We start from the raw sequence: 23,894 nt of genomic DNA, 5'->3' as shown, positions 1-23,894 counted from the left end.
AATTATTTCGCCATCTCTGATAAAGGTACCTGCCAGTAACCACGCATTAAGTCTAACTTGGTGATGGAACTGCATTTTCCCAATTTCTCGATACAGTTCTCCAATCTTGGAATTGGATATCAGTCTGATTTTTTTTAACGGTGTTGACCTTCCCAAAATCCAAAAATCACTAATTCTCAACCAATTTGGGAACTAAGACATTTGCCGAACTCCACTTGCTCTGGAATGGTTTAACGATTTCCTCTTTGAGCATGGTCTCCAACTCCTTCTGGACCTGCCTGGCTTTGAAAGGTTTAAGCTGATAGTGGTGCTGTTTTATCGGTGTGGGAGCCCCTGCGTCTGTTTCATTTACAATAGCGTTAACCCTCCCCATCGGATTTCCACAACGTTTTATGCTCATGAGACAGCTTACTATCTATCACACTCTTCAATGCCTTCTTCATGTTTAAATCTACCGTGAGGCACATCGAAATTCAAGCCATCTAGATTTGATTCCTCACTCTGCAGGGCAGTAATGAATACCTGTTTCTCCAGTTCTTTCTCTCTCGTATAATACGAGTTCAACATGGCCACCTGACTTACCCAATACCATTCATTCCTATCTGGCATCTTTATAAAAAACTTCACCTGTTTAAACCGTTTCTCAAAATGATAGGGACCACTATGCTGGTATGTTGCCTCCCAGGTGCTCGACTCAGCGATGTCACTGATCGGCTGCAGAGCATTCTAAAGGGAGACAGTGAACAGCCAGTTGTCTTGGTGCATATAGGCACCAAGGATTTAAGTAGAAATCGAGACGACGCTCTGAAAGAAGAATTTAGGGAGCGAGAAGAGAAGTTAAAGGGGAGGATCACAAAGGTAGTGATCTCGGGTTACTATTAGTGCCACATGTGAGCCAGGGAAGAAGTGAAAAAAAGGCAGGATGAACACGTGGCTTGAGAGATGGTATAGGAGTGAGGGGTTCAGATTTGTCGGACATTTGGACTGGTTCTGGGGAAGGTGGGACGATTCCCAAAAGGCGGGCTACATCTGAACCAGAATGGACCCACTGTTCTTGGGGGAGGTTTTGCAACTGCTGTTGGTGAGGTTTTAAACTAATGTGCCAGTGGACTGGGAAACAGAAGAGAAAACAAGTAGGCAGCGATGTATTGACTTTAGATTGTAAGAATTATGAAAAAAAACATTAATGAATGGAAGAATAGGCAGGGAGCAGGTGAGCGCAAAAGAACTGGTGGTCTGAAATGCGTCTACTTTCAGACAAGGATTACAGTGTGTAAGGCAGATGAACTTAAGGATTGGATTGGTGCCTGAGAGTATGACATTATTGCCACCACAGAGACTTGGTTGAAGGAAGGGCCTGATGTTTGGCAACTAAATGTTCCAGGATATGGACACTTAAGACCGGTCAGGGAGGGAAGTAAAAGTGGGTGTGGAGTTGCATTGCTGGTCATGGATGTGCTAAAGGAGGACACGATGGAAGTCTTGGGTAGTGAGGCAATATGGGTGGAGCTGAGAAATAAGAAGGGTGCAGTTACATTGTTGAGACTGTATTACAGACCTCACAAGGCGTGAGGTAAAAGTACAAATAGGTAAACAGGTTCTGAATAGATGTAAAGGCAATGGGTTAGTGGGGATGGGAGATTTCAACTTCCTAATATTGACTGCGATACACTTAGCGTCAGAGGTCTGGATGGAGTAGAATTTGTACGAAGCGTCCAGGAGAGTTTTCTAGAGCAGTATTCAATCGTCCGAGGAGGAGAGGGCCATATTCCCCCTGGCACTGGGGAACGAGCGAGGGCAAGTCATAGAAGGTGCGGTGGAAGATTTCTTTGGGAACAGTGACCACAATTCTGTAAATTTTAGAATACTCATTGATAAAGAGGAGAGTGGTCCTCAATGAAGGGTACTAAAATGGGCCAAAGACAATTATATCAAAATTATTCAGGAGTTGGGAAATGTGGTTTGGACACAGCTATTTGAAGGGAAGTCCACATTTGAGATGTGGGAGGCTTTCAAAGATAGGTTAATGGTAGTGCTGGATAGGCATGTCCCATTGAAGGCAAAGGTTATGAAGGGCAAGATTCGTGAACCAAGAATGACAAGAGCAATTGTATGACTAGCGAAGAGGAAAAGGGAAGCATACATCAGGTGTAGGGTGCTAAGAAAAGAACCAGCCCTGGAGGAATATCGGAAGAGTAGGACAGATCTTAAACAAGGAATCAGGCGGGCTAAATCGGGTCAAGAAATAGCTTGAGTGAGCAGAATTAAGGGAAATCACAAAGCATTTTACTCTTATATAAGAAGCAAGCGGGTAACTCGAGAAAGGATTGGTCCACTAAAAGATAATGAAGGAACGCGGTGTGCCGAACCTGAGAGAATGGGTGAGAGTCTGAATGATTACTTTGCATCAGTGTTCACTGAGGAGAGGAACATAATGAATGTTGAGATTAGAGATAGAAGTTAGATTAGTCCGCATCACATCGGCAAAAGTAGCGAAGTTGTGTTGGGTATGCCAGAGGTTAATCAGGTGGACAAATCTGCAGGACCTGATGGGATCTATCCCAGTTTGCTGAGAGAGGTGAGAGACGAAATAGTTGGGGCCCCGACAGATATCTTTGTGGCATTCTTAAATACAGGTGAGGTGCCGGAGGACTTGAGGGTAGCTTATGTTGTTCCCCCTGTACAAGAAGGGTAGTAAGGATATTACAGAAAACTACAGAACAGTGAGCCTGATATCGGTGGTGGGGAAGTTGGGGAGAGCGTACTGAGAGATATGATCTATTTATATTTGAAAAGGAATGAACTTATCAGTGATAGGCAACACGGTTTTGTGCAGGAGAGATCGTTCCTTACCAACTTGATCGACTTCTTTGCGGAAGTGATCAAGTTTTTAGATGAAGGAAGGGCTGTTGATCTCATACACATGGACTTTAGTGAGGCGTTTGATAAGGTTCCCCACTGTAGACTAAAAGAGAAAGTGAAGACACTTGGTGTGCAGTGTGTTCCAGCTCGGTGGATTAGGAACTGGTTGAGCAACAGGAGACAGAGAGTAGGAGTTGAAGGGAGTTTCTCGAAATGGAGAAAGGTGACCAGTGGTATTCCACAGTGGTCAGTATTGAGGCCACTGTTGTTTGTAATATTCATAAATCATCTAGAAGAGAGCACTGTTGGTATGATCAGCAAGTTTGCAGATGACACAAAGACTGGTGGAGTAGCAGAAAGCATAAGGGACTGTCAGAGAATACAAGAGGATATATATAGACTGGAGAGTTTGGCGGAAAAGTGGCAGATGGCTTTCAATCCCGATAAATGTGAGGTGATGCATTTAGGCAAGTCTAATTCTAGAGCGAATTATACAATGAACGGAAGAGTCATGGGAAATGTTGATGGGCAGAGAGATCTGGAAGTGCAGGTCCTTTGTACGCTGAAGGTTGCTGCACAGGTGAATAGATTGGTACAGAAGGTATATAGAATGCTTGCCTTCATTGGACGGGGAATCAAGTATAAGAACTGGCAAGTCATGCAAAAATTGTACAAGACATTGGTTCGGTCGCATTGAGAATGTTGTGTACTGTTATGGTCGCCACGTTACCGAAAGGATGTGGACGCCTTGGAGAGGGTGCAGAGAAGGTTTACGAGGATGTTGCCTGATATGGAAGGTGCTAGCAATGAAGAGAGGTTGGGTAGGTTAGATTTACTTTCACGAGAAAAAAGTAGATGGGGGGGGGGGTGAACCTGATTGAGGTTTACAAAATCACGAAGGGTATAGACAGGGTGGATAAAGACAAGCTTTTTCCCAAGGTGAAGGATTCAGTAACCAGAGTTCATGCTTTCAAGGTGATAGGTGAAAAGTCTAAGGGGGATACACGCGGCAAGCACTTCACACAGAGCGTGGTGGGCGTTTGGAACGCATTGCCAGCAGAGATGGGAGTGACAGGCACGGTAGATTCATTTAAGTTTTGTATGGACAAAGCATTTTCCATGAGTAGGTGGGGAGCAGAGGTTTACAAATGCTTACGAATTGACTGACATGTTTAAACCGTACATTTGGATCGGCCCAGCCTTGAAGATCCAAAGGGAGTGTTCGTGGGCTGTAAATTTCCTTTGTTCTTTGGTCTCGGCCTGGTTTTTAAGAGATCTCCTACCATTGGTAACAGTACTAACACATCAACCCGTCCGGGAAACGTCCGAGGCTCACAGTATTTATCGGCCACCTGCTTCATCTGTGCTGTCCCCTTTCGGTATTGTTTAGCTAACTCACTTACTCGATTTAATCTCTCCCTCTCCTTCGTTGCATAAGCAAAGTGTGAGATCTCCAACTGTGGTCCCATTAGAATTTCTTTAAATAATTTCAAAGGACCGCTTCTTTGCAAATATTAACTCGAAGAGCATGAACTGAGTGGATTCGTTTGGTTCATTTCTCGTGGCAAACAATACGACGAGATCCTTTCTCCCAACCATTTAGCATGATCCAGACAAAATGCTCTAAACACATTCTTCAAGGTCTGATGTTACCTTTCTATGACTCTCTGGGATTCAGGATGATACGCTCTGTTTTTAATGTGTTGTATACCAAAGCTATCCAAAATCTCTTTAAATACCGAAGAGTACATTTTGACACTTGGACAGAATGATATTTTTGTGTAGCCCATATTATATGAAGAAAGGTACTAACTCCTCCGCCAGCTTTTTTGCTTTGATGCGCCATAATGGAATTCCCTCCAGATGTTTGGTAGATACAACCATAATGCTTAACAAGTACTGCTTCCACTTTTACTTCTTGGGAGGGGACTTACAGGAACAAGAATAACCATCGTGAATGGGTCTTCAAATGCAGGAATTGGTAACAAAAATGCTGGATTTATTGCCGCCTGCAGCCTTCATACTATTTGATATGTCTGCCACGTTTAGCAAAGGTTAACCACGTCATTGAGCATTCCAGGACAAGAAACGTGCTTTTGTACCTTAGCCTGAGTCTTTCATACCCAAGGTGACCTCCTACAGTTAGTTCATGTGCTACCGATATCACCTCCACCCTGGATGCTACCGGCGAATCAATCTGGTGTACTTTGGCCCATTTTTCCTCGAAACTGACCTGCTGTGGATTCCATTTTCGTCTTAGGATTCTATCTTTCAGATAATAAACCTCAGGAAGATTATCTGCCTCATTTTTAGCGTACACATCCACATTGTATATCTCATCATCTTATCCTGCTATTGCACATCATTTAGCCTTTCGGAACTGAACGTTTCTGTTTCACCCTCTGCCTGTTCATGTTTCCCCTGCACCACAACGTCAAACAGGATGTCCGCTGTTTGAACTCAACTCCTTAATGTCTCTTCTTAGTTTTTGCTTCGTACTGCGACTCATGATCGTGTGATCTGTTTACAACACAGTCTGGGAAAATACCAGGGTATTTCTGTTTGAACTCCTCAGTTGCTTGGTGTTCCTGTGGTTCTCCACAACAAGGAGTATCACTCCCACCATGTACCCCACTAAATCATTCACAAGAACAAAATGAATTCCTGGAACTGAAAATCTGTCAATCGCTCCCGCAGTAACCTTTCAGACTTGAGTTGACAATCCAACCTGATCTAACATCGGGAAACGTTAAATGTCTGTCCATCTATCGCACAAATTTTCACACTCTCAGGTAGCCGGTCAGAAAGAGTGGAAATTCGCTAATATCTTACTTTCGACGTATCTTACTTTCAGCGACTGTTTTGATCCTGTATCTCTCAAAATTATAAAATCTTGTCCTTCTCCCTTGGACAAACCCATAAGCCGTTAATATAGCCCGTCCGACATCACTTCATAATTTATTGAAGCCTCATCAGACAGCGCGACAAATATGTCACTAGCTCTGCTTACCAGGTTAGTCTGAAGTAGCATTACCTACAAACCATCAGACCACACCATCTGCCTAGCCTTTTGTCAAATGAAATACAGAAGTTTTCAACATCTTTTTCATTAAAGTGTGGCAAAGTCTGGACAAAGTTTGCGCATGTCATTACCTTCTTGTGTAATCTCAATCCTGTTAATTTGACATTGCTGACTAAGTCGCAAATTCTCAAGTTCAAATTCACTTCCTTGTTTTGCTCAAATAAAGCCTTCCCTCTCTTTTGCTCCTCTCGTTCATTTTCCCTTTCTTTTTCTCTCCCTTTCTTCTCTCTCTCTTCCCTTATTCTCTTTCTCTCTCTTTACTCAGCTAAAACCCTTCTCTCTGTCTTTCCTCTCTCTCTCCCTTTGTTTATCTTCGAATTTCCGTTTTCCTCAAATGCAATTTAAATCTTTGTGCCTCGTCTGCACTTGTCTGTTTCTCTAACACGCTTATGTGTTTCAGTAATTCCCATAAGCGTTCAGCTTTGCTTTTGTCCTTTGTTAAACCCAATCTAGTTTCTTCGCTAATTCTAAAATTATGACCTTTTTCTTTCCTTCTAACCTCTCTTGGCAAATTTGAGAATTATCTTCAAACCGCAGAACCTCTTCAGCAATTTTAAGAGTCATTTCTCACACTTTCAATTTATCTAACAACAAGCCACAGAGATTAAACAAATTGTCTCACCTCTCTTTTATTTAATGATTAAACACACTGACTTCCATTTTTTTGAATCCACTGGGCATTTTTCGTACACGAAATGTATTCAAATCTGTCCAAATGTCCGACTGGACCTGTCCAAATCAGTTCATTTCACGAATCCAAGACTCAAACTTTCTGATTCTGGCGACGAGCCCCCAAACTGTTGTGACACGTGGTAAACCCTTCTGTTAATTTAAACGAGCAACACAGAAAAAAAATCGCCCCATGGTGTAATCTGTTAAAAATCCAGAGACAAATAACTTTCCAAAAGGTAAATATTTGAAGTAAAAATTAATAGCTTTATTTCTTTGATTCTAACGGAAAACATCAAGTAACTACTATATTTGCAACTCCTTTCTCTTCAACCTATCTTTTGCACTCCCGTCTACAATACTGGTCTGCTAAAAATAAATTCCGTATGCAATTTACAAAAACGTTGATGAAGTTTCAAATCAAGTCACCTTTGCCGTGTGTCCTCTCCAGATTTTCCTCTGACTTCTTTTCTTCTTCTTCGGGATTCCGGTTTCCAGGTCTATGACAGATAAATGTACCTTTAAGAGTGCAGATGTATCTGCAAGCAGTCTCTCTAGTTGTTGGTGCTAGCTGTTCTTTGCAACTCTTCAAACAGTCTGATATTTGGACCTTAAAACACAGGATCTTTTGATTGGTTTTACTATTATAAAAAAACTAACTCGGAACTTGATGGGAGTTTGGCATCGTGGGGCATAACTTATACTGATTTGCCGAATTTGAATCTGTTTTTGTATCCAGGAAACATAGCTCGTAGCTACCTGTTTCAATCAAATGCTGCATTGTTACCTTATTCCGAAGTCTCTGTGCTTCTCTAAGTCCTTGTTGGCGTTTCAACTCTCTTAAAGCGACAGGAGTCATATATCGTCACAACAAGAGTCTTGTCCCAGTAATTCTTAGCTGTCGGTGGGAATGCAGCCCTTCACCAGTGAGGCCCTGAGGGTATCCCTGAAGTACTTTCTCTCTCCACCACGGGCTCATCTGCCATTTTGGAGCTGGGAGTAGAGCAGATGCTGAGACATTGCGTCTTGCTCTTGGGAATGTATCCAACCTATCAAATGATCGGGGACACTGCGTTTGATGCATCTGTTTTCCCAGCGTATTCACAGGATCTTGCATTTATGAGACGGCTATTGTACCTTGAGGTCCATGTTGTAGGCTGTCCACGTCTCAGATACATTTGGGAGGGTGGTAACTACTGCAGCTCCGTATACATTGAGCTTGGTGCTGGTTATAACGTTGTTTTTATCAAACAGCCCTTCCCTCAGGTGGTTGAAGGGGGTGCTAGCACCGGATCTCTTCATCAATATTGGCTTTTGTTGACACGACACTTCCTAGGTATTGGGAGGTCCGAGTACTCTACATGGAGCTTGATGACTGGGGATTTACTCTACAATGCCGGGACATGTCGGTGGAAGGCCTTTGCATTGTGGATAGTTTGAGTGAGATCTATGTTCTCACCTGCCTCTGTCAAGTTGTTGACAATGGTGCTGTGTCCACTATCTGTGATTGCCCGTCTGAACACACCTTTGGCTAAAAAACAGCTTGGACAGCTGGAGCAGATGGTGTCCTGGCTGAGGTATTGAGGCTGAGGTATTGAAGTGCGGAGGCACTGAGCTCCTGCTGCAGCCATATGCCCTTGTTTGTCTTATTTGGAAGGAGGAGACCATCACGGGAAAGCTCCGATTTTTCACAGTCATCAGCATTTTCAAAAAATATACATAAAACTTTGGTAACTACAGGGGTATCTCCGTGCTGTTGACTGTTGGAAGGTCACCAAGGTCCACCTCAGCTGTCTACTCCCTCTGGCTGAGGAACACCTCCAGCAAATGCAGTGTGACTTCCAGCCGCCGTGGGGCATAACTGACAGCTGCAGGAGACATGCAGAGAACAGAATCGCCCCTTCTACTGGGCTGCCTTTGCAATTAGAATGCCCTTCGTCACTGTCAGCCAGGAAGCATTGCAGAGCGTCCTTTTCTGCTTTGGCCACACCATGAAGTTTGTCGCCAGCCTTCAACTATCCCACGATGACATGGAAGTTGTGTGACTGTAAATGTCTCCCCACACCGCCTCATTCCCCCTAATTTTCAGTGTCAGGCAAGTGCTTTATCATTGCCCCAACACTGCTCACGACCTACCTCTCTGCAATGCTTTACCTCACCACTGAGGTAAGGTCTCTGCGGGAGTCGTCCTAACCTGCCGATCATGAAGAAAATTTTCAACATCCACTGCCTTCAGGAGTAAGCCAAAGAAAGGAACGTGCAGTGCATCCCCTTCTGTGCAGACTCTACTGCTGTATTGTTAGCAGTGTTGCAGATCACCATACACTGTTAATGAAGTTCCCACACATCATCAAAAGCGGACTCAACAGACCCTCAGATCTCCCTGCATGAATGCAGCAGCTGACAACACAAACCCGAGAAAACCCACAGCACCTGCTCCAAATTTCCAATGACAGACGCAGGTCAAATTTGTGGAAAGATTGTTCACCGACTCAGTGTCTTCCTCTCCTCAATTTCAGCTCCTGACTTATAAACCATTACAACTATGCACAGCCCCAGACACCTGAAATATTAGTAGTTCCGTTCTCCACAGAAGGAGTTAACAATGTAACTGCACAATTTTCTGTATGTCAGTCACAATAATAGCAACAACACTATTGCCGGTGGAGGTGATAGTGGATGCGGGGGAGGTGATTACCTCGCGTATTATCTCTTGGATATTGATGCACGTATCCAGGTCATGACGCAGACCTCGCATTTGAATCTCGCTATGGCTGATGGTATATTTAGAATTTGTTAAAGTATCTTCAATTAAGAATCTAATGAAATATTGAAACCACCAAGTCGGGAAAAAAACATGTCTCAGTCATTAATATCTTGTAGGGAAAGAAACCAGCCATCTTCACCTGGTAAGGCCTGCATGTAATTCCAGACCCACACCAATGTGGTTCATTCTCAACTGCCGTTTGAAATAACTATCCATTTAGTTATGTTAACAGCTATAAAATTTTAAAGAAATGAAAACGGATAGATATCGGCACCGGCAATTTCCAGCATGTGTGCTGCTGTGGTAAACAGTTGCAGCTCACCATTACCTTCTCAAAGGCAACGTGGAAATGGAAATAAATACTGAGGCCCACATTGAGATTCAAGTACATTAATAAATAAACGAAGATGGCCACACTCAGTGTACAGAGACTGAGGAGTCATAACTCAGTTTAAACAGTGTCTTGGGATGTACAGTCAAGGATACACATCTTCATGGGCAGTATGTTCAAGGAAATGGGAAAAGGAAAAAAAACGAAAAGAGGTTAATGTCACACATTACTTTCATCCAGATGGTTCTTAATCATCGCTTTGTCTGCTTCTTTTTCTCACTCTCTTTCTTGTTCCATCTATTCAAGTCACTCTTCCTCCCCTTCACAACAATTACCCCTGTCATTAGCATCAGTCGGAATATTTACTCGCTCCTGTCAAGTCTGATATGTGGAGAGAGGTATCAAAATGTTTTTTCTCTCGTCTGAGTTCAGATTTCCTAACACTTGATTGCTTTTCATTTCATATCCCCAGCATCTTTCTTTGTTTGATTTAACCATTGATTTTGTTAATTCATCGCTGCCGAGTGCAAAATTTCATGACCAGCAGCAATTGTCCTTGATTGTGTGGCCAATCCAAAAGGCAGTACAGAGCCAAGCACATACTTGCGGGCTTGAAGTCACTCTTATTCCAGACCCGGTAATAATGTTGGATTCTTTTTAGCAAAGGCTGTCAGTGAAACAGTTAAGTTTTCAGAAATAATGCTGCAAGCAATATGGCTGTTAATCGTGAAATCCGCTTGCATTTTATCATTTTAATTTATATTCTACCATCAGCTGTGGATGGATTTGAAATCTGATCTTTAGTTTACTTGCCTGTGATTCTGAATTACCAGCCGAGGGACATAACTACGCTGATATGTTGAAGTAACTTTAAAGGGAAGTTTATGATTAAAAAAAATTGTAATTGTAATAATGGCCAGAGGAGAGCCGGATCTATAAAGTCTGAAGAGATACTAAAGCATAGATAATGGTTTGTTCATCAACAGTACTGACACGGAAGTGGATACTTTGGACCTAATGGAGCTGCTTAGTGATGAGAGAATACTGTGACATAACTCATTTCAGATCAAAAAGGGCCTTCAGGTTGTGAACAGTCTTGTTCGCAGATGTTTGTGAGGGAAGGTTTGAAAATCGAGCGTAATGAACAGAATTTTTGGCTGAAAATTAAAATATAAATAATAGAAATATTCGTTTTATGGAATTAATAAATGAACAGATACAGAGAGACTTACCAGGAACACCAACAACTACAAGGGTGGGATAGTAACCCGCTTGAATAATCATGAGTGCACCGTGTATCTTCCATCTTAATTCTGACCTGGAAAAGTAGCGAAGACCGCTGGATAAACTCCTGTCCATTGTTGAAACATTATTACAGTCAAGTGTTCTCAGATTCTGGTACATTGTTGTAACATTCAGGTCTAATTTTTTTAGATTCCGATCCATTGCTGGAACAATCCAGTCTAACGTTCTTAGATTATGATGGCTTGTTGGAACATTTCAGACTAACGTTGTCAGGTTCTGATATCTCCTTCCTCTGTCTCTGCAGCTGCTGATCCCTATTAGTGTCGAAATAACATTGTAACTGCTGTTACAACGAAATAATGTATAGGAAGAAGCACCCTACTGAGAGCACAAGGGAATTCTGCAGTGTCACAATTAGAATCCATTAGACTCACTTCAATCAGTCACTGAACAAACAATTCCAGTTAACCCCTCTCACGACAGTACTTTCAGCTCACAATAATAACTGGACTGGATTGGATCTTGTCATTGCAGGTCTATTGATATTATCTCCTTTTGTCACTTGCTCTAATGAAGCCAGTGTTGACGAAGCGTGAGAAATATCTTCCTTTCACTGGCAAGTTGACTCTGCTGTGTTGTCCGTGTACAATGTTGTAGGTGACTGAACACCTCTCACCAACGCTTCCTCCCACTGCTGACCCCCAACCAAACGCCTATAAAAAGCAAGCAACCAAAAGATTTTGACTGGACCTAGTAGCCCTGAATGTTTACAGGAAGCGTGGATTTGGCTGGATATTCCTCTAACTGTGGAATTAAAGCAACTTTGTATGTTCAACACCCAATGTTCATAGAGCATAGAGTCATAGATTCATAGAGATGTATAGCACGCAAACAGACCCTTCTGCCCAACTCCACTATGCCAAACAGATATCCCAACCTAATCTAGTCCCACTTGCCATCACCCGGTCCGTATCTCTACAAACCGTTCCTAGTCATATACCCATCCAGATGCCTTTTAAATGTTGCAGTTGGAGCCGCCTCCACCACTTGCTGTGGCAGCTTATTTCATGCATGTCCCACCCTCTGAGTGAAACGTTGCCCCATAGGTAGCTTTTATACCTTTCCACTCTCACCTTAAACCTATGCCCTCTAGTTCTGGACTTGCCCACCCCAGGCAAAAGAATTTGTCTATCTATTCTATAATGTCCCTCATGGTTTTATAAGCATCTGTACGGTTACCCCGCAGTCTCTGACTCAGGGAAAACAGCCCCATCCTTTACAACACTTCCCTGTTGCTCAAATCTTCCAACCCTGGGAAGCTTGGAAATCTTCCCTGAACCCATTCAAGGTCCCCACATTCTGCTGATAGGAATGAGAACAGAATTGCTTGCAACATTCCAAAAGTGGACTAACCAATTTCCTGTGCAGCCGCAACATGACCTCCCAACTCCTGTACTCTGACCAAGAAAGGAACGCATACCAAACGCCTTCCTCACTACCCTATATACCTGAGACTCTGCTGTCAAGGAGCTATTAACCAACACTCCAAGGTCTCCTTGTTCAACAAAGCTCTCTCGGACGATACCATTAAGAGTTGAGATTTGCTGATGTTTACTTTCCAAAAACGCAGTACCTCACAATTATCTAAATTCAACTCCATCTGCCATTCCTCAGCTCGTTGGCCGATCTGATCAACAAAGCGTTGGAACCTGAGGGGACCTTCCTCGTTGTCCAAATTATCTCCAAATTTTGTGTCATCTTCAAACTTACAGAGTATACCTCACCTCCAAATCGTTTATATAAATGACTAAAAGTAGTGGACCCAGCATTGATACTTGTGGTCTCAAGTTTGAAAAAACAACCCTCCCACCACCGCCCTTCGACCTTTGAGTCCGTTCTCGATCCAAATTACTAGTTCTCCCTAAATGCCATGAGATCAAACCTGACGAATCAGTCTCCTATTCTTCAGTTAATTGCAGTGTATTTACTGGAAAGCAGTTACATTTACAGTTTTTGACTTGAGTCTTAAGCGAAACCTAGCATTTACAACAACCTTGTTCATTAAAACCCATGCATTATGAGTCAAAAACAGAATTAATATGACGCTGGCAAGGAGGCTGAAAGGAATGAGGCAGTTGCTGTGGAGACTGGACACGACATCACATTACCCAGGACACCACCACGCTTCCCAAAAATTGGAATGAAATGTAATATCGAGCAAGGGAACAGATGACATTTGGGAGATGGAATTGTGAAAGACGATGTGAAGTGAATACGATAGTTTCAAATGCAACACAGAGAATTATGTTTTATACTGACTATTTAATCACAGGGAAAATAGGCTGATTGGAATATTCATAAGTGCACAGGATAGTAAGAATTAAAACAGACACAAGGAACAAATCGTTATGGGTACAGGGATAAGCCAGAATAACAACAGTCGAGGTATAGCTCAGTCCATTGTGAATAAGAGACAATGGGCTGAGTGAGCACCATCTTCACTGTCGTTGTTTTGTGATATGCATGAAATGTTTTCAGACAGTGGATACACGAACGATCCTTGAAGATGTGTCATTGAAGATGTGAAGCCTGTGTCATCATCACCAATAATCTATTCCTGGTGGTTCATGAAGAGCAGCTGCCCCTAAATTGTATTTTCCAAAAACATCAATTTCCAGACGATTGTACATTTAGCAGGACATTCTCCGTGACAACAGCTCTAATGGAACCAGGAATGGACGATATTGTCCAAATATAACCATGTTCAACATCTAGACGCAGCAAGGAAGGCAAAATGCCAGAGGTAATGGAAATCTGAAACTCAAAGAGAAAATGGTGGAGAAGCACATCACCTCAGGCAGAAGCTGAAGACAGATTCAGAGTTAACATATTTAGTCAGATGTGAAACTATTCTGAATAAAAAAGACGTATTGTAATGAAAAGGTTGATTCTGTTTCTCTCTGCTCTGATGCAGTCAAACCAGATACCGTTTCTCACCACGTTCTTCTTTTTCCTCTGGACTGTGTCAATCTGCCTGATCTAAACTGAAACACTGAAGGTGTCCTTTCAATTGACTCTCAAGTATTTGGGTATGGACATTAAATGAGAAATAATAAACTTTCTGCATATGACAGTTCCATTAATATTGATACTGTGTTGCATTGTGATTACTCACCCTGGAATCCTTGAACTCAATGGCACTGACATCGCACTGTCCGGAGAAATGTTACAATGTCACATTGCCAGCACAGAAAAACAAAATCGAGTTTGGCCAATCATGTTAATTATGACCCAAGTTTCAAAAATCCAATCGATTTAAAAAAAAAACAAATTGATTTGACAACAATAAACCAATGAAATGATCCGATGTTTTTGTATAAATGTCAGTAATTCCCCAGTGGAGGGCTCTCTACGCGGGAGTCCTCCCCCTTTCTCTCGGGGATCTGGGGTGGAGGGTGCTGCACGCAGCAGTCCCCTGCAACCGCAGATTGCGGTGGTTCACGGACTCCCAGCCCAACTGCTTGTTCTGTGGCGCTGTGGAGTCCGTGGACCATGTATATATTGGGTGTGGGCGTTTGCACTCCCTTTTTGATTTCCTCAAAAACCTTCTCCTCTGTTTCTGGCTGCACTTCAGTCCCACGCTCCTGATCTTCGGGCACCCGGTACGGAGGAGGGAGGGCAGGTCCGAGGACCTCCTCGTGGGTCTGCTCCTGGGCCTGGCCAAACTGGCCATCAACAGGTCCAGGCAGCAGGCCGTGGAGGGGGTCGTTAGGGCCGACTGCCTGCCCCTCTTCCGGGGTTACGTTAGAGCCCGGGTGTCCTTGGAGAAGGAGCACGCGGTGTCCACCGACACCCTGGAGTCGTTCAGGGAGAGGTGGGCGCCGCAGGGAGTGGAGTGCATCATTTCTCCCTCCAACTCTATTTTGATTTAGTCCCTACCCTCCCCTTCACTGTTTTGATCACACAGCATTGCCCTGTGGTTTGAAGGGCAGTGCTCGTCACTGGCCACCCGGGTGTTTTTCCTATCTTCCTGGCGGTGGAAATTGAATAAAGATTTGTGCACTTTGTGTCTTTCTTGTGTCTCACACCTGCACACGTACAAAAAAAAAGAAAAAAAAAGAGAAAAAGAAAAAAAAAATAAATGTCAGTAATTTTGAAGTTACCCAGAGCAGCATGGAGCAGGCAGCACCAACAACAAGAGAGATTACTTGCAGAATGCTTCGCTTTCCTAAACGTTCCTTTATTTATCAAAACCTGTGAAGCAGCATCCCGGAGGAAAACAGAAGACACAGGAAAATCTGTAGACGACACTCTGAAAAACTGACTGGTTTTGAAACCTGATTATTTTTTAATATAAATCACAATCAAGATTTTTATTGGAAGAGTATTTGAGGGGACGGTAATAGTTAGGTTTAGAGAAAGGAATTGTAAGTAGTTGTGTCACAATTACTTTTGGGATAGTTCTTCACCTCTCGAATTTTAACAGATTAGAGCACAGGGAGAGGTTTTTTTCTGTATTGCTGGTTTAAATTAGCAGAGGGGCTCACCCCGTGTCGTAACACTTCGGCCATAAAATTTTGCACTCGAAACCATTCCTAAGTTGTGGGGATAGCATGCGAAAATCACATTTTCAGATAACACTGACATTGGTGTGAAATTGCAATGAAGATGCAAGAACTTTGAAACTGAATATGGATACTGGAGGTCAACATTTGGCAGATGAAACTGACAACAAAAAAGTATGAGTGTATCCGTTTTGTGAGTGCGACAGAAAGGCAACTTATTTTCCAAATAGACAGAAACTTCAGACTGCTTCTGTGCGGAGGTATGCGAGTGTACTCGAACATATCAGGTACAGCAGGTAATGAAAAAAAAAACAAGTGCAATTTTCGCATTTATTCTTAAAAGAATATATTATAAAGAGTGGGAAGTGTTGCTGCAAAAATGCAAGGCATTTTTGAGATCCCATCTGGACTACTCTGCACAGTTTGAGAGCCCTGACTGCAGGAGGGATGTCGTTGCATTGGAGGCAGTTTAGAAGAGGAACACTACATTGATTCCAGAGATGTGGGGTTTATTTTATTAAGTGACATTGAGCAGTTCAAGCCTCCACTCTCGAGAGTTTAGAAGAATAAGATGAGATTTCAGTGACATCCAGAGGATGCTAAACGTGATTGACAATGTCGATGTGGGGTGAATATTTACTCATGTGAGCCAATCCATAACAAGAGATCAGAGCTTTATAATAAGGGAATGCAGACTTAAAACAGGAGTAAGGAGAACTTACTTCTGTCAAAGGGTCGCGAATCTGTGTAACTCACTGCCGCAGAGTAAATGAAAGGTTATGAAGAGATTGAAGGAACGTGGAACTGAGGTCAAGATGACATCAACCATGATTGTGTTTAATGGCGGCGTAGTCTCAAAGGAATGATTTGCCGACAGATATTCCTCATTCTTATTCAGACTTTGAAATGTGCTACACAGGAATGGGGGAGGACTGTTTATCAAACAGGAAGCAAACAGTCGGGTTAAGTTAATCTTGGTCAGTTTGAAAGACGTAACCAGTGGAGACACACAGTGACAACTGCTGGGTCATCAAATATTTACAATCTATATCAATGATTTGGAGAAGTGGAACAATTGTACTTTAAGTACGTTTGGTGAGAAGACTAAGAAAATAATGAAATTAAATTGTTAAGAGAAGGTGAAGTGTCTGCAAATGGCTATTGATAGTCAAAGTGAATGGATAATAGTTCGACAGAAAGAATTTAACATAATGTTTGACTCGGCATTTTTTTCACAGAGAACGGCAGGCAGTATGTTACTGAAACAGAGATTCCAGACCTTAGTGATATTGTGTGTACTGAAGATTTCACTGAGACCCGTGCAGACATTAGAACTGTTGCTCCATCTCCATGATGGTATGTGCCCTGAAGGTCCCCAGTTGTTACATTTCTCTCAAGGTGCAGGGTATATTTTGGTGTGGTTGTTTGGTGGTGGGAAGTGGTGAAATAGAGTGTGCTTTGAGCCTTGTACGAACGGGACGGCCTTTATCTGAGATGCCATCCTTTGTTTCTCCATGGAGACCCAAAGGCAATGGCATTGGCTGACGCCTTCTGAATGAAGAGGTCGTGGCTGCTTGCAGGGCATTGGGTATTCATTAACTGTGAATCGTCACACTGCAAAATTAATAGAATGTGAGTTCTTTTAGTTCCTCTACCTCTCCTCCTTGTTACCACGCAGAGCCATATACACCATCATGAATCCCACGATACCAGGAAAATAAGGATACAGCCGGCAGCTCCCTGCTAAGTGAGAAAACATTGTATTCATCTCATCCACCATATATGTCCTCCGTCACCGAATGATGACAGAGATTTTGAAGGACTGGGAGATGATGGATATGCCACACACTCCTGCCTCCGAAGCCGCAGATCATAGAAGCTGATTGAAACTATCACCATCACAGTCACTGGCAGTATCATCCGCACCCCGGTGTGAAGCTGCCGATCGTGTTGAATAAGGACTAGGATGTGTCCAGCTGATGTGATATTGGTGGGAGTTCGGATAAAAGCCATAGAGTATCGAGTCAGATTTGCCGTAGCAACTTTGAAGCTAGTAGAGTCATTTGTGAGGTATTAACATCATTATGTTTCAATTAGGGTCTCCTCACACTCTGCACATCGGTTAAGTGTAGCTTGCGATGGTGTTCTTGAAAACCCCGAGGTGGATACAGCAGATTGGTTTCACGACACACAATCACTCCATGGTTTCAGGGATTCCCCTCTCTGCTGCCATTGCTCCATTTCTCGTTCATGATGTAGACCCAGATGCTGTATGTATTGTCCCCATGCTTCATCCAGAGTTCAGTCACCAAATTCTCAACACTCCCCGAATGTCTGTTCACAGCACAACCTCCAGCAAAACATCCCCAGCACCTCCATTAACTTCAATAATAGGAGTCAGTCCGAAACCCTTCAGGTATAGGACAATAATACTCGAGTTGTGTCCTCGTGATACTGACTGCATGATCAGCTTCTGAACGACAAACACATGCGTTCATTGGACAGACACAGACCAAGCATCAAAGACGTGAGTCAAAGCTGCACAAACCCAGCCCCCGTCCAACATGGAGTACAACATAGGACACAATGGCAATTGAACAACAGCCCAACATACACCATTTCATATTTGAGAGCTTCACAATGACCGCACTGGATACACAAAGGAACCAAATTCAAGGCCAGGGAAGGATACAGACAGACAGAAAAAAAATGCTTTGAAACAGACAATTAATTAACTGAGACCATGTTGTGGAAACGTGCACAAAACAGGGGAGTGGGACGAACTGCTGGAGTGAGACGTTAAAGGCTCCAATCACAAGAATGAGAACATTGAATAAAGATATTGCCAGTAAAGTTCAATTGTTTTATTACATAAAATCCTGAATCTGCATCACCGAACCAGCCCAGACACCATAATCTGGGACAGAATGGAAACCCGACATGAAGGGTCGGGCAGACTACGCCTGCATGTTGTTCAGGAACTGGAATATCTTCCCAGCATGGAAACATTCCAATCTATTGCCGGCATACTGCTGCTGTGCATTCACTACATTGCTGCGTGTGTCTGTCTGTGTGTGGAGGAGCGCATTTAATATAGGAGCAACTGCCAAGGGTTTGGGTAATCGACAGACGGAAACTGAGGAACATTTCATGGACAGAAGTGATAATATGTTAGTGAATATTAAACTTTTAAAATAAAGGCATGGCCAGACCCAATTACAATATCGATCAGTGCCCACAAGAATGAGAGGTGGATGGTATATTGGTGTGAGTTCGGATAAAAGCCATGGAGTATCGACTCAGATTTGCTTCAGCAGTTTGAAAGCTGGGAGAGTCAGCAGCGAATCATTCACATCATCAAGCTGAGTTTTTCAGCTCAAGGTTCAAACAGCAGATGGGATGTAATTAGGAATGGGCAGGGTAATGGAATCAACACATGACCAAATGGGTCGCCACATTTGTGATACGTCTGCTGCAGACTCAGATATTGGCGACGGATGGGTTGGATCCAGACGAATAAAATGGAGTTTATAACCAGAACAGAAGACGAAATGGGCCGCATGCTGGCAGGTGGGACTGGATTGGGTTGGAATACCTGGTCAGCATGGACGGGTTGAACCGAAGGGTACGTTTCCGTGCTGTACTTCTCTATGTCTCTATGGATGCAGATGCACAATTCCATTTTGTGTGCGTGTGCATGTGTGAGTGCGTGGATATGTGTGTGTGTTTATTTCTTCATAAATCTTGCCATGGTTAGATTCAGAGTTTTTAAAGTCTTTGTCTCCCTTTCTCTCTTCCTGTTATGACAATAGACAATAGACAATAGGTGCAGGAGTAGGCCATTCAGCCCTTTGAGCCTGCACCGCCTTTCAATATGATCATGGCTGATCATTCCTAATCAGTATCCTCTTCCTGTCTCGTCTCCATAACGCTGAATTCCACTATCTTTGAGAGCTCTATCCAACTCTTTCTTAAATGAATCCAGAGACTGGATTCTGGGGCAGAGCATTCCATACAGCCACCAATCTCTGGGTGAAGAGGTTTCTCCTCATCGCTGTCCTAAATTGCCTACACCGTATTTTTAAGCTGTGTCCTCTGGTTCGGCACTCCCCCATCAGCAGAAACATTTTTCATGCTGCCAGAGTGTCCAATCCTTTCATAATCTTATATGTCTCAATCGGATCCCCTCTCAGTCTTCTAAACTCAAGTGTATACAAGCCCAGTAGCTTCAGTCTTTCAGTGGAAGGTAATCCTGCCATTCCAGGAATTGACCTCGTTTACATCTGCTGCACTCCCTCAATAGCCAGAATGTCCTTCCTCAAATTTGGAGACCAGAACTGCACACAGTACTCCACTTGTGGTCTCACCAGTAGTGCACTGTACAGCTGCAGAAGCACCTCTTTGCTTCTATACTCATTTCCTCTTGTTATGAAGGACAGCATACTATTAGCCTTCTTCACTACCCGCTCTACCTGCATGCTTGCCTTCATTGAGTGGTGTACAAGAACACTCAGATCTCTCTGTACTGCCCCTTTACCTAAACTGATTCCATTGAGGTAGTAATCTGCCTTCCTGTTCTTGCCACCAAAGTGGATAACCATACATTTATCCACATTAAACTGTATCTGCCATGCATCCGCCCTCTCACCTGACTTGTCCAGGTCACCCTGTAATCTCTTAACATGCTCATCACATTTCACCCTGCCACCCAGCTTTGTATCATCAGCAAATATGGTATTGTTATTGCTGATACCATCTTCTATATCATTAACATACATTGTAAAAAGCTGCGGTCCCAGCACGGATCCCTGCGGTACCCCACTGGTCACTCCCTGCCATTCTGAAATGGAGCCGTTTATCACTACACTTTGTTTCGTATCTGCCAACCAATTTTCAGTCCAATTTAGTACTTTGCCCCCAATACCATGCGCCCTAATTTTACTTACTAACCTCCTGTGTGGGTCTTTATCAAAAGCTTTCTGAAAGTCCAGGTACACTACATCTACTGGATCTCCCTCGTCCATCTTCATAGTTACATCCTCAAAAAATAGAAGAAGATTAGTCAAGCATGATTTCCCCTTCATAAATCCATGCTGACTCTGTCCTATCCTGTTACTATGCATCTTTCCCACAACTGAGGTCAGACTAACTGGTCTATAATTTTCTGTTTTCTCTCTCCCACATTTCTTAAAAAGTGGTATAACATTAGCCACCCTCCAATCCTCAGGAAACGTCCCCGAATCTATCGAATGCTAGAAACTAATCACCAACGCATCTACGACTTTCCGAGCCACCTCCTTCAGGACCCTGGGATGTAGACCATCAGGCCCCGGAGGCTTATCAACCTTCAGACCTAACAGTCTCTCCAACACCAAATCCTGGCAAATATAATTTCCCATAAGTTCAGGTCCTTCAGCCACTCTTACCTCAGGGAGATTGCTTGTGTCTTCCCCAGTGAACACAGATCTGAAGTACACATTTCATTCTTGGGTAACTGGACATTTCTTTATTCCTCGTAATATTTCTCCTGCTTCTGTCTTCAAGGGCCCAATTTTAGTCCTACCCATTTTTTTGCCTCGCACATAACGAAAAATGTTTTTACTATCCTCCTTTATATTCTTGGCCAGTTTACCTTCGTACCTCATTTTTCGTCTGCGTATTTCCTTCTTAGTAATCCTCTGTTGCTCTTTAAAAGTTTCCCAGTCCTCAGTTTTCCCACTTACCTTTGCTCTGTTATACTTTTTCTCTTTTAACTTGAGATGCTTCTTAACTTCCCTCGTCAGCCACGGCCGCCCATGCCTCCTCCTGGGATCTTTCTTCCTTTGAGGAATGAATTGATCCTGCAACTTCTGCATTATACACAGAAATAGCCGCCATTGTTCATCCACGGTCATCCCTGCTAAGGTATTGCACCATTGAACTTTGGCCAGCTCCTCCCTCATAGCTCAGTCGTTCCCTTTATTCAACAGAATTACTGTCACTTCCGACTGTAACCTCTCCCTCTCAAATTGAAGATTGAAGCTTAATGTATTATGGTCACTACTTCCCATTGGCTCCTTCACTTCGAGGTCTCTGACCAATTCTGGTTCGTTACACAATACCAGATCAGGAATTGCCTTCTCCCTGGTAGGCTCCAGCACCAGCTGCTCTAAGAATCCATTTCTTAGGCACTCCACAAAGTCTCTTTCTTGTGGTCTAATACCATCCTGATTCTCCCAGTCTACCTGCATGTTAAAGTCCCGCATAACAACTGTAGTAACATCTTTGCGCAAGGCCAATTTCAGCTCCTGATTCAACTTACATCCAACATCCAGTCGACTGTTTGGGGGCCCGTAGATGTCTCCGAAGAGGGTTTTTTTACCCTTAGTATTTCGCAGCTCTATCCACACTGACTCTACATCCCCTGACTCTCGGTCCCTCCCGCTCAAGTGACTGAATATCCTCCCTTACCAACAAGGTCACCCCACCCACCCCACCCACTCTGCCCGTCAGTCTGTCCTTACGATAGCACGTGAAGCCTTGAATATTCATTTCCCAGGCCCTGTCCACTTGAAACCACGTCTCAGTTATCCCCACAATATCGTATCTGCCAATTTTCAAAAGAGTCTTAAGCTCATCCATCTTATGTCTAATGCTTCGTGCATTCATGTATCGTATTTTTAATGTTTTCCTGCCCTCACCCTTCCCATCAACTCAACCTTGCAGCATGATCCCGTTCCATGTTTTCTGCCTCATATTCCTGACTGTCTGCCTGAAATTAATTGTAATTTAATATTTCCTGTTTTAAGAACGCTGTGTTTATACACAGTTCTGCTTGTGGACTCTGACGTCAAGTTAAACTGGAAGTATACATCACACATACTTGGATGTGTCAATGGGACGACAAGCATGATTTACACAAACTACGCTCTCAATCATGCAAGAGCAGATTCTATGTTGAAAAACAATAAGTTATTTTTCAATGAGCAACGACTTAATAAAAAGCAATAGTTGGATACCAATTGAGCTGTATCTTTGGAGGGAGTAAAGAAGTGTGAAGATGAAGTTATTCATCTGGAATTCGCTCGTAAAAGAAAGCGAATAACGAGTCAACAGTTTTGGAGTCGTGTACAGTCATTTATATTTCAACTTGCCCGTCCATTTTTCTTTCTCTGCAAAGTAAATATAAGCTCATCTTTTGCAGCAGGAAAGTTAATTGCCTGTCATTATTGTGAATGGAAAAAAAAGAATGATATCAATCGCACAAGTGCACACTGCTCGTTTGGCATTATACCAAAGATGGCTGTGTCCAGAAAATCTCAATTTAGAGCGAGGACATTATTGTGCGTTGTTTCATTAAAATCATAGGAGGGATTATATCATCACGCAGTGATTGTTGCAAAAACGTAAACATACTACAAACTGTGAAAGGAAGAAAACTCAGCAATCACTTTAATACATAGGAGAACACCAAAATGCTACTGTGTACCGAAACACTCTCACCTTTGAATTGCCTCTTTCTCATCTTCCGGATTTGTCTTAAACACATCCATCTCGATACTTCCTATCACTCTGTCTCCATATTTTGCCATTACACTCTAAGTTAACAACCCCAGTTTACTGGGAACAGATGCAGTGAAGTTCAATTGCTTTCTGTAAGAACAGAACTCATTCTTTACCATCATTTTTCGCACATCCGTCTCTAGTTTCTTCGAATAAAATAAATGTAAACCAGTCCAGTATTTCACAGTTAATAATTACTTGTATGTATACCAATTTGCGGGCTTACATTCACTACAGGTGAGGTTTATGCAAGCATAGTTCCAAATCACGTCACCCTCACTGAAGCGAAATTACTTGTGGTCACTTCAAATTTTCGGGGTATATTTCTGCGGAAGGATTTGAACCAGAGCAGCCAGGCATATTGAATGCAATGGACGGTAGACCAGTACTGCTAATATTATTGTGGACTGATAATTTTCAGAATATTATATTCAATGTTATGGGCACAATTCTTGACAGTGGAACGAGTGTGCATGTAACGTCATTTGTGTAGGATTCGATGATTTACAGTAGACATGACAATCAAAATCTTATGGTTTAAAACAAATCTTGACAAAGACTATAAATGTGTTGTTTATAAAACTCAAGTCTCCTTTAAATATGGAAAACCCAAGCGAACTAAATAGGTACAATTGTTATGTCTCCTCAATAAAGAAGAGGATCATTAAAATGCATCTTGACTTTAGAAAACCGCTGTAATCCATTATGAGCATGGTATTAGTCGAGCATTGAGAACATAATTTTCAGATTATTCTGCCTTTTGACAAAGAGATCAACACAGTCTTTATGGCAGCTCTAAATCTTTCATTGTTTTCCATAAGTTCATCTCAA

Source organism: Chiloscyllium punctatum, chromosome 43, assembly GCF_047496795.1.
Source record: "Chiloscyllium punctatum isolate Juve2018m chromosome 43, sChiPun1.3, whole genome shotgun sequence".
NCBI classification, from domain to species: Eukaryota; Metazoa; Chordata; class Chondrichthyes; order Orectolobiformes; family Hemiscylliidae; genus Chiloscyllium; species Chiloscyllium punctatum.
Note: the sequence above shows the minus strand (reverse complement) of the source record.